The sequence below is a fragment of the Rhinoraja longicauda genome, chromosome 40 (genome assembly GCF_053455715.1).
Source record: "Rhinoraja longicauda isolate Sanriku21f chromosome 40, sRhiLon1.1, whole genome shotgun sequence".
In the NCBI taxonomy this organism is placed as follows: domain Eukaryota; kingdom Metazoa; phylum Chordata; class Chondrichthyes; order Rajiformes; family Arhynchobatidae; genus Rhinoraja; species Rhinoraja longicauda.
In genome coordinates this window covers 2,596,136-2,612,438 of record NC_135992.1, presented here as the reverse complement: position 1 = coordinate 2,612,438, position 16,303 = coordinate 2,596,136, and positions in this window count along the sequence as shown.

Sequence of the window (16,303 nt, the reverse complement as noted above, 5' to 3'; positions counted from 1 at the left end):
CCGCACCCCCTCCCTCCCCCCTCCCCTCCCCCTTCCTCCCCTCTCCCTCCCCCCTCTCCCTCCCCTACCCCTCCCTCCCCCTACCCCCGTCTCTCCCCCCCTTCCCCCTCCCCTTCCCCCCATCCCTCCCCCTCCCCTCCTCCCTCCCTCCCCCTTCCCTACCCCCCACTCCCCTCCCGGTTACAATGGAAACCCTACGAGGACGGGCCCAACGGGCACACTTGTGCTAGTTTCTTTTAAATGTTGTTATTGTACCTGCCTCAACTACTTTCTCCATCAGCTCACTTCATATATGCACTACCCTCTGTGAAAAAGTTGGCCCTCACTTTTCTCTTAAATCTTTCCCCTTAAATCTATGCCCTCAAGTCCTTGATTTTCCAACCTTAATGATTTTATAGACCTCAAAAGATCATTAGCTTGGTCTCCAACACTCCCAACGAACAAGGTCCTAGTCCATTCTCTCCCTATAATTTAGCCCTGGCAACATAAATCCTTTCTGCATTCTTTCCTGCTTAATGGTATCTTCATTATGGCAGGTTGACCAAAACTGAACACTGTATCCCAAGGTCAGTCTCCTGTGCAGCTGCAACATTACATCCCAATATTCATTGCCTTTATTAATGTAAAGCTCCAGCGTGCCAAGAGCCTTCTTCACCATCCTGTCTGCCTGTGACACCACTTTCAGGGAACTATGTACTTGTTCTCCCTCTGTTCTAGAACATTCCCAGGGCACGTTCCCTGTGAAAGTCCTACCTCTCCAAAGGCAATGTCTTGTACTTGTCTCAATTAAATTCCATTTGCCATTTATCAGCCCATTGCCCAGATGATCAGATCCTTCAGATGTCTGAAGAAGGGTCTCGATCCGAAATGTCACCTATTCCTTCTCATCAGAGATACTGCCTGTGCCGCTAAGTTACTCCAGCTTTTTGTGTCTTACTTCAGATGTTACTTTTGTTATATTATAGTTCCTTTGAAATGTGAAAAGAACATAAGATAAATGTAAAAAATAGACTAAATAATAGGAATGAGAGTAAGCCATTAAAGACTTTAGTCTGCTTCACCATTTAGAGTGGAATGGTATGCTTGCCTTCATGGGTCGGGCATTGAGTAAAAGAGCCAGGAAGTCATGATGCAGCTTTACAGGACTTTGGTTAGGCGCATTTGGAGTATTTCACACAGTTTTGGTCGCCCCATTACAGAAAGGGTGTGGAGGCTATAGAGAGGGTGCAGGTTTACTAGAATGCTGTGTGGATTTTAGAGTTTTAACTATTAGGGAAGGTGCAACCAACTTGGATTGTTTTCTCTGGAGCTTCAGAGGCTGAGGAGAGACCTGATAGAATTATATATAATTATGAGAGGCCAAGATAGGGTGGACAGTCAAACCTTTATCCCAGGTTGAAATGTAAAAGATTAGAGGGCTTGGCTTGAAGGTGAGAGGGACAAAACTTAAAGGAGATCTTCCAGGCTTTTTACACAGAGAGTGGCGGGTGCCTGGAACACACTACACGGGGTGGTGGTGGAGGCAGTTACAATAGTGGCATTTAAGAAGCTTTTAGATATTTTGGGAATGGAACAGATCATATGCAGGCAGATGTGATTAGTTTGTCTTAGTATCATGTTTAGTGCGGACAGTGTGGGCCGAAGGGCGTGTTCCTGTGCTGTACTTTACTATTATGTTCTATCTGGTTGCAACCTCAATTCCAGCTTTCACCCAATTACTTATGAAAAATCCATCACCTACATTCAAAGACTTTGCTTTGGGCCCTTTGAGGGAGAGAGTTCAAAAGACTTCCAAACCTCAGCGGAAAAAAAACCCTAATTTCTGTCTTATTTCTGAATCCTTTGTTTTTAAACAGAAACCCCCTCATTCTAGTTTCTTCCACAATGAGGAAACTGCCTCAAGACCATCAAAATCTTTTCACGTTTCCATTATGTTTTCGCGCTGTATTTCTAAACTAAACTAAAAATTAAGTCCCTATGCACTTTTCTGAACTCCAGCAGATGCAAATTAGCCTAACATTTCCTCATAAAACAAGCCGCCCAATCAATGTATTTGTTTAGTCAACCTTCCCTGAACTGCATCCAATGTTTTAATTCCCTTCATTAAATAAGACCAATAGTTTTCCAGATTTGACCTCAAAAATACCCTATAGACTGAACACATTCTCCCTGTTTTTGTATTCAAATTCCATAGCAATAAACAATAATATTAACTAATCTTTGTCATTTCCTTATTGGCGTACTTTCAATGTTTTGTATCTTTTGCCTGATGGTGGAGAGGGGCAGAGAGAATCAGCGGTCCTTGATAATATTGGTTGCTTTCCCAAGACAACATGAAGTGCAGATGGAAATAGAGGCTGGTTTGCATAATGGATTGGGCTGCATCCACGACTCACAGTTTCTTGCTATCTTGGGCAGAGCAGTTGACAAGCTAAACTGTGATGCATCCCAATAGGATGATTTTTATGGTATATCTGCAGGAATTGGGGATTTGCCAAGTTTCCTTAGCCTTCTGAGGAAGTAGAGGCATTTGTATACTTGGCCATATCGTCGATGAGTTTGGACTAATCGTTGGCCATATTTACACCAAGGAACTTGATCTTGACCATCTACATTTCAGCACCATTGACGTTGATTCTCCACCCTACTTCCTGAAGTCGATTACTGGCTCCTTTGAGTTGCTGATATCAAGGGAGATGTTATTGCCTTGTCATCATGCTACTAAGCTCTCAATCTCCTTCCTGTATTACGTCTCGGCATTGTTAAGATCCGGCCCACTATGGTGGTGTCATCTGCAAACTTGTAAATATAGTTGGAGCACCATCGTGAGTACATAGGGAGTATAGTTAAGCTGGAGATACAGATTTATGTGGCGACGGTGTTGAGAATTATCATGGAGGATGTTTTGATGCCTATCCTTGAGATGAGTAGAGCATTGGCAGATAGAATTTAATTCTGATAGATGCACTGTGATGCATTTTGGAAGGATGAATAAGGGTAAGGCATACACAATGGGATCCTTTTCTTTTTCAGAAACATAGGGACCATGGACTTCAAGTCCAAAGATCCTTGGAAATGGCAACACAGGTTGGTAAAATGGCGAAGAAACCTTACAGAATACTTGCTTTCATTAGCTGGGGCACAGAATATAAGAGCAAGGAGATTATAGTACAAAGTCAGGAGGTCACCACCTGAAACATCACCTATCCATGTCGTTTTTAGTCAGAGGGTGGTGAATCTGTGGAATTCAATGCCACAGATAGCTGTGGAGGGCAATTCATTGGGTGTTTTTAAAGTTGAAATTGATTCGCAAGGGCATCAAAGGTTACGGGGAGAAGGCAACAACATGGGGTTGAGAGGAAAAGCTGGATCAGCCATGATTGAAATGCAGAATAGACTCAACGAATGGCCTAATTCTATGACATAAACTCAGGGATGCTGCATGACCAGCTGAATTACTCCAGCACTTTGTGTCTTTTTCAGCATCTGCAGTTCCTGTTTCATTGTTCAGGCCACATCTAAAGTGTCTACCTGGCAGTTCAAGTCGCTACACTATAAGAAGGATGTGATTGCACTGCAGAGAGTGCAGAGGAGGTACACCAGGATGTGGCTTGGATGTAATGTTTCAGTTAAAATGAAGGACTGGAAAGGCTGGGATTGTTTTCCTTGAAGCGGAGAAGACTGAGGGGGTCCTGAAAACGGTATACAAAATTATGTGGGATATAGTTAGTATGAAACATATCCTCACAACAGACTTACCTTAAACAGGGTGGCACTGTGGCACAGTGGTAGATTTGTTGCCTTACAGCTCTTGCTGCGCCAGAGACCCAGGTTGGATCCCGACTACGGGTGCTGTCTACGGATTTGTAAATTCTCCCTGTGACCGCGTGAGTTTTCTCCGAGATCTTCGGTTTTGTCCCACACTCCAAAGACGTACAGGTTTGTAGGTTAATTGGCTTGGTATAAAAATGTAAATTGTCTCTAGTGTGGGTGCAGGATAGTATTAATATGCGGGAATTGCTAGTCGGCGCGGACTCAGTGGGCTGAAGGGCCTGCTTCCACGCTGTATCTCTAAACTAAAAACTGGAGGCCATGTAAGTAAGATGAGAAGTGAGGTTTAGAAGAGACTAGACAAAGTGGACCCGTTGGGCCCAAACCTCTCCTGCATTGGTGCAGCACCCTGTCCTCCCCCTTCCCCTCTCTCCTCAACCCCCCTCTCCCCTTTCCCTTCTCCCCCATTCCCCCCTCCCTCCTCCCCTCCTTTTAAACTTTAAAATGTGAATAACTTAAAAAATATAACACCGATTTCAATAAAACTACTTGCATTATCACTAAAGTGACAATGGTGAGTAAGGTGGGCCTAAAATTGTCGCGCTATCGTGTACCGTTTTGGCTGAAGTTCAGTCACAAACAAGGTAACAAACGAGAGTTTTAATATATAGATGTGGTGAGGATTTATTTTCTACCCAGAGAGTGTTTGGAATCTGGAGCACATTGTGTGGGAAGGTGGAGGGTACTCTCATAATATTTACAAAGTATCTGGACAAGCACGTGAATTGCTAAAGCATAGAAAGGTACGAACCCAGTGTTGGTGCATGTGATGAATGTAAATGAGACAAGTCAAGTCAATTTTATTTGTATAGCACATTTAAAAACAACCCACGTTGACCAAAGTGCTGTACATCTGTTCAAGTACCAAGCACGAACATACAATGCCACACAAACATAACAGCACATACATAAACAGTTCACAGCGCCCCCTCAGAGGGCCTCAAACGCTAGGGAGTAGAAATAGGTTTTGAGCCTGGACTTAAAGGAGTTGATGGAGGGGGCAGTTCTGATGGGGAGAGGGATGCTGTTCCACAGTTTAGGAGCTGCAACCGCAAAAGCGCGGCATTTGAATGAGTAGTTGATGATTGCCATGGATATAATGTCTGTTTTGGGAAACTGAGGTTGAGTTTGTAAATGACAAGGCCTGCCCACTGATGAAGTATTTTTGCACCCAATACCCAGGCTTTGGGTCTCCAGAGTCTTCCCTGCATTTTCTGTTTTAATTTAAGGCTGGAGGCCATTCCCAGCATCACTCAAGTTATTGGGCTGGCAATCATTTTATTTGCATTGACTTCCATGCAATCGGGTTTTATAACACTCTAATGAAACAAAATCTAACAAATATATAATTATTCCATGAATAATATAAAATTAGGCTGATACATTATGTATTTTAACTAAAGTTACCAATCAAACCATGCAGTAATATTAATTATGTATGAAAAAATTGCATATAATACTGTCCTCTTTCAATAATAAATATGTAGATTTATTTAATTTCAATGTTGAGGTACTTCAGAATACACTGTATTTCTTTTTTTTTTAAATGGTGTAAAAATGAGTAGATTATTATGATCAACAATTCTGGAGCAACCATCATCATCATCGGCAGTCACTCAGTGGAGTATGCTTGTCAAGTTAGGAAAAGGGGACGTACAACGAGATCTGGGTGTCCTAGTGCATCAGTCACTGAAAGGAAGCATGCAGGTACAGCAGGCAGTGAAGAAAGCCAATGGAATGTTGGCCATCATAACAAGAGGAGTTGAGTATAGGAGCAAAGAGGTCCTTCTGCAGTTGTACAGGGCCCTAGTGAGACCGCACCTGGAGTACTGTGTGCAGTTTTGGTCTCCAAATTTGAGGAAGGATAATCTTGCTATTGAGGGCGTGCAGCGTAGGTTTACTAGGTTAATTCCCGGAATGGCGGGACTGTCTTATGTTGAAAGACTGGAACGACTAGGCTTGTATCCACTGGAATTTAGAAAGATGAGAGGGGATCTTATCGAAACATATAAGATTATTAAGGGGTTGGACACGTTAGAGGCAGGAAACATGTTCCCAATGTTGGGGGAGTCCAGAACCAGGGGCCACAGTTTAAAAATAAGGGGTGGGCCATTTAGAACGGAGATGAGGAAAAACTTTCTCAGTCAGAGAGCTGTAAATCTGTGGAATTCTCTGCCTCAGAAGGCAGCGGAGGCCGATTCTCTGAGTGCTTTTAAGATAAAGCTAGATAGAGCTCTTAAGGATAGCGGAGTCAGGGGGTATGGGGAGAAGGCAGGAACGGGGTACTGTTTGAGAATGATCAGCCATGATCACATTGAATGGTGGTGCTGGCTTGAAGGGCCGGATGGCCTACTCCTGCACCTATTGTCTATTGTCCCATTGGTGGGTCCTTTCTGTGGCTGAAGAGGCCAACCCTGGAGCTACAACTTTATTGCAGGCATGTGCAGATGGTATGTCTCTCCAGGTAGATGCCTGCACGTGACCAACTTTCGACATGGGAGGATTGTACACAAACAGCCCCCACCTGGTCCTTGACAGGGACAGACCCGGCATGGGCTCCATGGAGGTTGCAAATCTCTCCCAGCTACAGCGGTCTTCCGCCTTCTCTTCTGTTATAGTGAAGATACACTCTAAATGATGGAGTAACTCAGTAGGACAGGCAACATCTCTGGAATAGGTAACGTTTCAGGTCGAGACCCTTCTTCAGACTCTTCAGTTATGGTGTTCTCCCCCAGCTGGCCAATCTGTTTCACCATTGAGGTCTTCTTTTTGGGCTGCACTTTGACAGGAACCTTCCCTTGACTTCCCGCCATGCGTAATCCTGCCAGGAGCATAGTTCCACACAATTCAGCTCTCAGGATCTTAGACACACGCAAGCTTCACCACCACGACAAGGTGGCGATCAGCAGAGAAGACTGGAGTAACCCTGCTGCGGATAGGGGACCCATCCAGAAGGCCCAACTCACCTGCCGGAGACCGGGGACTCGCCCACCATGGACTGGAAACCACCTGGAAAGCCAGGCCCGCCTGCCCTGAGTGGAAGGAGTCGGACAGAGAACCAGAAAGCAGACCGGCTACGGGAGGCAGTGCAGTGCCTCAACGGTGGTGTGGGCCGCTGGAGACCCTGCAACAGCCTGAGGCTCGGCTGGATCGGGCGCCACTCCAAGTCCGAGCACGTGGTTGGGTTGCTCTTAGGCCTGGCCATTCCCGAGTCACGGAGCCAGGCGGAAGAGGGCTCTGCCCGAGCCTGCTGCCTGCCCCTTTTCTGGGGTTACGTCCGCGCCAGGGTGGTAATAGAAAGGGACTACATGCTATCCACAGGCGCCCTGGGGGATTTCCGGGACCGCTGGGCACTGCGGGGGGTGCAATGTATCCTCAATAAGGATGGGGAAATATTTAATATTTATGAATATTTGTTTATTTTGTTTGTATTTTTGTAAATAGTTGATTTAAATTATTTTTGGTTAAAAAAAAAGACCGAGCACGTGGATCAGAAGCGGTCTACAGCGGTGGAAGGCACCACAGGTACGCTTGGCCAGGCCGACCCTGCAATGCTGCCAGGACAACGGGCCTTCATGGTCAGGTCAAGAACCCTGCACTTAAACAGTCTGGACTTGGAAATGGCCCCCGAACTGGCGACTCTGTACACTGTCTCAGTGAACTACTGCTTACACTTGTACTGTAGCTGAGATACTTATCGAATATGTATCGGAGCGCTTATGTATAGTGATACGTACTGAACTGTATACAAAAATGAATTTTACTGTACCTTGGTACATGTGACAATAACCATACCATACTATATAATTGACGAAGGGAGAATAGTATTGCGTGTCGTGATTAAGGCCAGCAACTTTTAGTAATAATCCTTGTGCCGTGTAAATACTCATAGAAAAACTAAGTTGAACAGGGAACTGGAGTGGCTTGAATTGAATAAAAGGTATAATTTGTATCCAAGGGATAAGCCTTTGTCCACAACAGCATTACCACTCATTATTGTAGACGTGTGGCTCTAAATTTTTAAACTGATAATCTTGTGCCGTTGCATAGCAATGGTGGATAAAAATATAAAGCCTCATCAATGCCTGTCAAATTAATAATAATAATACATTTAATTTATATAGCGCTTTTCAGGATACTCAAAGACGCTTTACAGAGCAAACAAGACATAAAAACAAACAAACAAAAGATTTGTCCAGACGGAGAAGCGGCGGAAATTGCCAGAAGATTTATGTTGCACATGTCATCTAAGAAGCTTTGAAAAAGTTCTTTATTTATGGCCTCCACAGCATTTTTTTGTGCTAAAATTGCTCCTTCTCATTAACATTGGTAATTAAAGTAGTTCTGAGTAACAGTTATGAGCACAGCTTGCATCAGATAATAAATAATGTCAACAATTTGCCCCTTTTTTCCCTCATCAAAATCATTCTTGATGAGTCATCGTGTGCTTGTAATTTTTGAACTGATAATCTTGCGTCGTTGCCACATTTCTTAATGTGAGCAAATTTGAAGTAAGCTCTGTGGCAGATGGATTGCCTGTCAAATGCATTTGCTTATTGATTTTTAAGTGTCATTGTTTTAAGTTTCTAAAATATATGGTGCTTTAATACAGGCATTTACAGTGCCCTCCATAATGTTTGAGACAAAGACCCATCATTTATTTATTTGCCTCTGTTGAATTTATTTTCCACAATTTGATATTTGTAATAGAAAAAAAATCACATGATGTTAAAGTGTACATTGTCAGATTTTATTAAAGGGTATTTTTTATACATTTTGGTTTCACCATGTAGAAATTACAGCTGTGTTTATACATAGTCCCCCCATTTCAGGGCACCATAATGTTTGGGACACATGGCTTCACAGGTGTTTGTAATTGCTCAGGTTAAATGCCTCCTTAATGCAGGTATAAGAGAGCTCTCAGCACCTAGTCTTTCCTCCAGTCTTTCCATCGCCATTAGAAACTTTTATTGCTGTTTATCAACATGAGGACCAAAGTTGTGCCAATGAAAGTCAAAGAAGCCATTATGAGACTGAGAAACAAGAATAAAACAGTTAGAGACATCAGCCAAACCTGAGGCTTACCATAATCAACTGTTTGGAACATCATTAAGAAGAAAGAGAGCACTGGTGAGCTTACAAATCGCAAAGGGACAGGCAGGCCAAGGAAGACCTCCACAGCTGATGTCAGAAGAATTCTCTCTATAATAAGGAAAATCCCCAAACACCTGACTGACAGATCGGAAACACTTCAAGAGTCAGGTGTGGATTTGTCAATGACCACTGTCCTCAGAAGACTTCATGAACAGAAATACAGAGGCTACACTGCAAGATGCAAACCACTGGTTAGCCACAAAAATAGGATGGCCAGGTTACAGTTTGCCTTGTACTTAAAAGAGCAACCACAGATCTGGAAAAAGGTCTTGTGGACAGATGAGACGAAGATTAACTTGTATCAGAGTGATGGCAAGAGCAAAGTATGGAGGAGAGAAGGAACTGCCCAAGATCCAAAGCATACTACATCATATGTGAAACACGGCGGTGGGGGTGTTATGGCCTGGACATGTATGGCTGCTGAAGGTACTGGCTCACTGATCTTCATTGATGATACAACTGCTGATGGTAGTAGCATGATGAATTCTGAAGTGTATAGACACATCCTATCTGCTCGTTCAAACAAATGCCTCAAAACTCATAAGCCGGTGGTTCATTCTACGGCAAGACAATGATCCCAAAGATACTGCTAAAGCAACAAAGGAGTATTCAGAGCTAAAAAATGGTAAATTCTTGAGTGGCCAAGTCAATCACCCGATTTGAACCCAATTGAGCATACCTTTTATATGCTGAAGAGAAAACGGAAGGGGACTAGCCTTCCAAACAAGCATAACACAGGCCTGGCAGAGCATCACCAGAGAAGACGCCCAGCAACTGGTGATGTCCATGAATCGCAGACTTCAAGCAGTCATTGCATGCAAAGGATATGCAACAAAATACTAAACGTGACTACTTTTATTTACATGACATTGCTGTGTCCCAAACATTATGGTGCCCTGAAATGGGGGGACTATGTATAAACACTGCTGTAATCGCTACATGGTGAAACCAAAATGTGTAAAAATGGCCTTTATTGAAATCTGACAATGTGCACTTTAACTACATGTGATTTTTTTTCTATTACAAATCTCAAATTGTGGAATATAGAGGCAAATAAATAAATGATGGGTCTTTGTCCCAAACATTAATGAGGGCACTGTATTTCATCTGCTTCAGCACCTTGTGGAATTACTGGCAGCAGTGACGAAAATCTCCAGCTAGCGCTAAAATACAAGGTGAGGCATGGTGGCGCAGTGGTAGAGTTGCTGCCTTACAGCGCCAGAGACCAGGGTTCGATCCTGACTACAGGTGCTTGTCTGTACAGAGTTTGTACGTTCTCCCCGTGACTTTCATGGGGTTTCTTCAGTTTCCTCCTGCACTCCAAAGACGTATAGGTTTATAAGTTAATTGGCTTGATATAAATGTAAATTGCCCCTAGTGTGTGTACGATAATGTTAGTGCCTGTGCTAGGGATCGCTGGCCTGTGCGGACTCAGTGGGCCGAAGGGCCTGTTTCCGCTCTGTATCTCTAAACTAAATTAAACTAAACAAATGCCCATTGTAGTCATACAACACAGAAACAGCCCCATTGGCCCAACTTGTCCAAGTCACAAAGATGCCTGAGTTACACCCACTTGACTGTGCCTGCCCCATATCCCTCCAAACCCTTCCTTTCCTATACCATGTACCGGCTAAATGTCTTTTAAATGTTGTAAATGTCTTTTAAACTGTAACCATCTCCACTACTTCCTCTAGCAGCACATTTCATATACCCACCACCATTTTCCCTTTGTGTAAAAAGGTTGCCCCTCAGGTTCCTTATAAATCTTTCCAATCCCAATTTAAAACAGTACCCTCTACTTTTAGAATCCCCTACCCTGTGGCAAAGGCTGTGGCTACTCACTTATCTAATTTATTATTGTGTCTAAGATCTTGCAAAGTTCAATGTAATGCTTAAGTGGTTGCTTTGTGAGCCATTGTACATTCATCCCAAACAAAATGATTACAGTCTTTCAGAATGTTTTCCTTTGTAATAGCCCGACCAATGTTATATGTTAGTGTCTGCATACTTGTCAACTTTAAAGGGAATGAGCAGTTTTCAGTCTGGCAAAAGTAATGATGGCATGGTGAGAGCTATCATGTTTTGCCTTTGAACTTTGAACGTGAATGTTTTTCCTGTTCCATCAGAAGTATCCAAAAATATATATGATTTCTTGTTCATTGTAAACAACCGCTGTAATAGTGCCTAAGGCATTTCTTTAGTATCTCGCAAGTCTAACTGGTCTAAACGGGCACAGCGGTAGAGTTGCTGCCTTACAGCGAATGCAGCGCCGGAGACTCGGGTTCGATCCTGACTACGGGTGCTGTCTGTACGGAGTTTGTACGTTCTCCCCGTGACCTGCGTGGGTTTTCTCCGAGATCTTCGGTTTCCTCCCACACTCCAAAGACATACAGGTTTGTAGGTTAATTGGCTGGGCAAATGTAAAAATTGTCCCTTGTGTGTGTAGGATAGTGTTAATGTGCGGGGATCGCTGGGCGGCGTGGGCCAAAGGGCCTGTTTCCGCGCTGTATCTCTAAATCTAAAAAAATTCGAAATCATGGCTGGTCTCCCACATGATATTTTAGCCTCTCTGAGTGGCAGCAGAGGCCAGCACAGTGGTGGAGCGGTCGAGTTGCTGCCTCACAACACTGGAGACCCCGGTTCGATCCTGACTACGGGTGCTACCTGTAAGGAGTTTATATGTTCTCCCTGTGACCGTGTGGATTTTCTCTGGTGCTCCAGTTTCCTCTCACAATCCTAGGATGTGCAGGTTTGTGGGTTAATTGACTTTGGTAAAATTGTAAATTGTCCCTCACTTGTAGGATAGTGCGAGTGCAAGCAGATCACTGGTTGGCCCGGACTCGGCAGGCCAAAGGCCCTGTTTTTCGTGCTGTTTCTCTAAAGTCTAAAGTGTGGTTCAGGTGGATCAGAAGTACTCTAATCAGGTCCATGCAAGTATTTAGTATCCCAAAAATAAATCTGAATAGATCTCAATCATTTTCAATGGGGACAATTAAAACTAGGTCCACATTGGGCTATGAATAGCTTCTAATTGGGGAGGGGGTTATGAAGTACACATCTTTGATCTAAACCTGTTGCATTTCAGATTTCCAGGGTTTATATTTTTCATTTTTTTAATTTTCATTTCCTTCCCTCTGTACCTGGTCCTGGTGTTCTAACTTTCCCCTTATATTTAAAGATTTTAATTTTCTCCAGGTACCATGGCTCCAGGGGGTTTGGGTTGGTTTATTATTGTCACGTGTACCAAGATGCAATAAAAAGCTTTGCATGCTATCCAATTATTTCGCAACATAATCATAAGTCCATAAGTGATAGGAGTAGAATTAGGCCATTTGCCCCATCAAGTTTACTATGCCATTCAATCATGGCTGATCTATCTCTCCCTCCTTCCTATAATGAGTACAGTCAAGCCATACATAAGTGGAAGAGGTAGTGCCAAGAGAAAAATACTAGACTACAGAATATAGATGTTACAGCATTATAGTGTTCCAGTTACAGAGATATATAAAAGAGTTCAAATATATTAAAATATCCAAGAGCTGCAATGAGGTCGTTTCGAAGATCAGGATTACACGCTAGTTTAGGGGAGAACCATTCAGAAGTCTGGTACAGAGGTAAAAAATTGTTCCTGAGTATGGTGGTACGTGCTTTCAAACTTTTGTATCATCTGCCCAACAGGAGAGGGGAGAAGAGGAAATTACTGGCTTGAAAAGGGTCCTTGATTATGCTGGCTGCTTTCCTGAGGCAGCCTGGTGTAGGTGGAGTCGATGGGGTCGACACTGGTTTATGTGATGGACTGGAATACGTCCACAGCTCTCAGGGGTTTGGCTTTTGCCCCCATCACTGGACTCTACGCAGGTTCTATGGGTGTCAGCTTTCTCCTATACTGGGCCTCTGCAGGTTTGACCTTTCTCCTATCCTGAGTTCGGTCACTCCCCCACTACCTGGGCCCTTGGGGTTCGGTCACTACTATTGTTTGTTTGTTTTTGTGTGTGTGTGTGTATATATATATATATATATATGTGTGTGTGTGACTTTGGGTCCAGGGCTCTGGCTGCAGCGCTGGTGCCACGGGGCCCAGGTCAGTGACACCCTCTCCCCATCCCTGTCCCCCCTCTACGAGGAATGGGCCCAACGGGTCCACTTGGTCTAGTGTGTATATATATATATATTTATATATAGACGAAACATGTTGGAGTAACTTAGCGGGACAGGCAGCAACTCTGGAGAGGAGGAATGGTAAGAATTTCTTTGTTCTATCTGGGACATCTGATAAACACCATTAACTCTTCCCACTGTACTCAGGGGGGGGTCGGTCACTATTATTGTTTGCTTCTTTTTATGTATGCATGTGTGTGTGTGTGTATATATATATATATATATGAAGGGCATTCAAGAGAGAGCTGGATAGAGCTCTTAAGGATAGAGGAGTCAGGGGGTATGAGGAGAAGGCAGGAACGGGGTACTGATTGAGAATGGTCAGCCATGATCACATTGAATGGTGGTGCTGGCTCGAAGGGCCGAATGGCCTACTCCTGCACCTATTGTCTATTGTTAACCATAAGCGCTAACTCACCTATTCACCTATTCCACACAAAGGGTGGTGGGTGTATGGAACAAGCTGCCAGAGGAGGTAGTTGAGGCTGGGACTATCCCAATGTTTAAGAAGCAGTTGGACAGGTACATGGATAGGACAGGTTTGGAGGGATATGGGCCAAGCGCAGGCAAGTGGGACTAAGGTAGCTGGGACATGTTGACCGGTGTGGGCAAGTTGGGCCGAAGGGCCTGTTTCCATGCTGTATGGCCCATATCCTCTAAACCTTTTCTATCTATTTACCTGTCCGAATGTTTTTAAAATACTTTTATAGTGCCCGTCTCAACTACTTTCTCTGGCAGCTCGTTCCATGTACGCACCCCCTTTGTGTGCAAAAGTCAGCCTCGGGTTTCTATTAAATTCTTCCCCTCTCACTTTAACCCTACGACCTACCCTGGAGAAAAAACTCTGCATTCACCCTATCTATTCCCTTCATGATTTGATACAACTTTATAACACCACCTCCTGTGTCTCCAAGGAATATAATCGTAGCCTGCCCAACCTCCTCCTGTAGATCAGGCTCTATGTATATATTCCCTTTATTTAGTCTGCTCACTTTCTACCTCTTTCCTGTTTTTAACTCAGGCTTTATTTCTTTTCTGCTGCCTTTCCCCCATAGTTCCTTGAAAGTGGCGTCACAGGTAAATAGGGTGGTCAAAAAGGGTTTCGGCATATTGGCCTTCATCAGTCGGAGTATTTAGTATAGAAGTTGAGAAGTCAAGTTGCAGTTTTATAAGAAGTTGGTAAGACCACATTTGGAGTATTATGTTATTATCCCTCTATCTTCCTGTCTCCACCTATATCCTTCCTTTGTCTGAAGAAGGGTCTCGACCCGAAACGTCACCCATTCCTTCTCTCCTGAGATGCTGCCTGACCTGCTGAGGTCCAGCATTTTGTGAATAAATACGTTCGATTTGTACCAGCATCTGCAGTTATTTTCTTATATATATATATAAGTTTAGTGCATGTGTATATAACATATATATATATATATATATATATATATGTTATATACACACACACACTAAACTTTTCTTTCTTGTTTATTAAATTGATTACAGAGTACCGCCTCTCCTGCTGCCTTTCTTCGGTGTAAACCAGCATCTGCAGCAGCTTCTTGCACAATGTTTACATATTCTGTTGCTGCCGCAAGTAAGAACTTCAAGAGCGTCAAGCCTGTCCCAGATAGAGCAATGAAATTCTTATTTGCAGCAGCACAACAGAATATGTAAGGTATCACAAAATGCTGGAGTAACTCAGCAGGTCAGGCAGCATCTAGGAGAGAGGGAATGGGTGACGTTTCGGGTCGAGACAATATGTAAACAAAGTACTCTGTAAATATATAATAAAGGAGAAAATGTTCAGTGTGTGTATATACATATATATATTTATATAATTGTTATATATACATCATTGTTCTGTCTGGGACATATGACAGTAAAAAAAACACTTAACTCTTCCTCCTGTATCAGGGCTCTAAGGTTCGGTCACCATTTATTATTTATTAGCAGTCTGAAGAAGGGCGTCGACCCGAAACGTCACCCATTTCTTTGCTCCAGAGATGCTGCCTGACCCGCTGAGTCACTCCAGCATTTTGACTACCTTCGATTTAAACCAGCTTCTGCAGTTCTTTTGTACATATTTATTATTGCTTGCTTGTTTTATGTGTGTGTGTGTGTGTGTGTATATATATATATACATATATATATGTGTGTATATATACATATATATACATAAATTATATATACATATATATATACACATAACATATAACATATAACATATAACTACAGCATGGAAACAGGCCTGTCCGGCCCTACCAGTCCACGCCGACCATTCTCCCTGACCTAGTCTCATCTACCTGCACTCAGACCATAACCGTCCAATCCCCTCCTATCCATATACCTATCCAATTTTCTCTTAAATAATAAAATCGAGCCTGCCTCCACCACTTCCACCGGAAGCCCATTCCATACAGCCACAACCCTCTGAGTAAAGAAGTTCCCCCTCATGTTACCCCTAAACCTTTGTCCCTCAATTCTGAAGCTATGTCCCCTTGTTGGAATCTTCCCCACTCTCAAAGGGAAAAGCCTACCCACGTCAACTCTGTCCGTCCCTCTCATAATTTTAAAAACCTCTATCAAGTCCCCCCTCAACCTTCTACGCTCCAAAGAATAAAGACCCAACCTGTTCAACCTCTCTCTGTAGCCTAAGTGCTGAAACCCAGGCAACATTCTAGTAAATCTCCTCTGTACCCTCTCCATTTTGTCGACATCCTTCCTATAATTTGGCGACCAGAACTGCACACCATACTCCAGATTCGGCCTCACCAATGCCCTGTACAATTTCAACATTACATCCCAACTTCTATACTCGATGCTCTGATTTATAAAGGCAAGCATACCAAACGCCTTCACCACCCTATCCACATGAGATTCCACCTTCAGGGAACAATGCACAGTTATTCCCAGATCCCTCTGTTCCACTGCATTCCTCAATTCCCTACCATTTACCCTGTACGTCCTATTTTGATTTGTCCTACCAAAATGCAGCACCTCACACTTATCAGCATTAAACTCCATCTGCCATCTTTCAGCCCACCCTTCCAAAAGGCCCAAGTCTCTCTGTAGACTTTGAAAATCTACCTCACTATCAACTACTCCACCTATCTTAGTATCATCTGCATATTTACTAATCCAATTTGCCACACCATCATCCAGATCA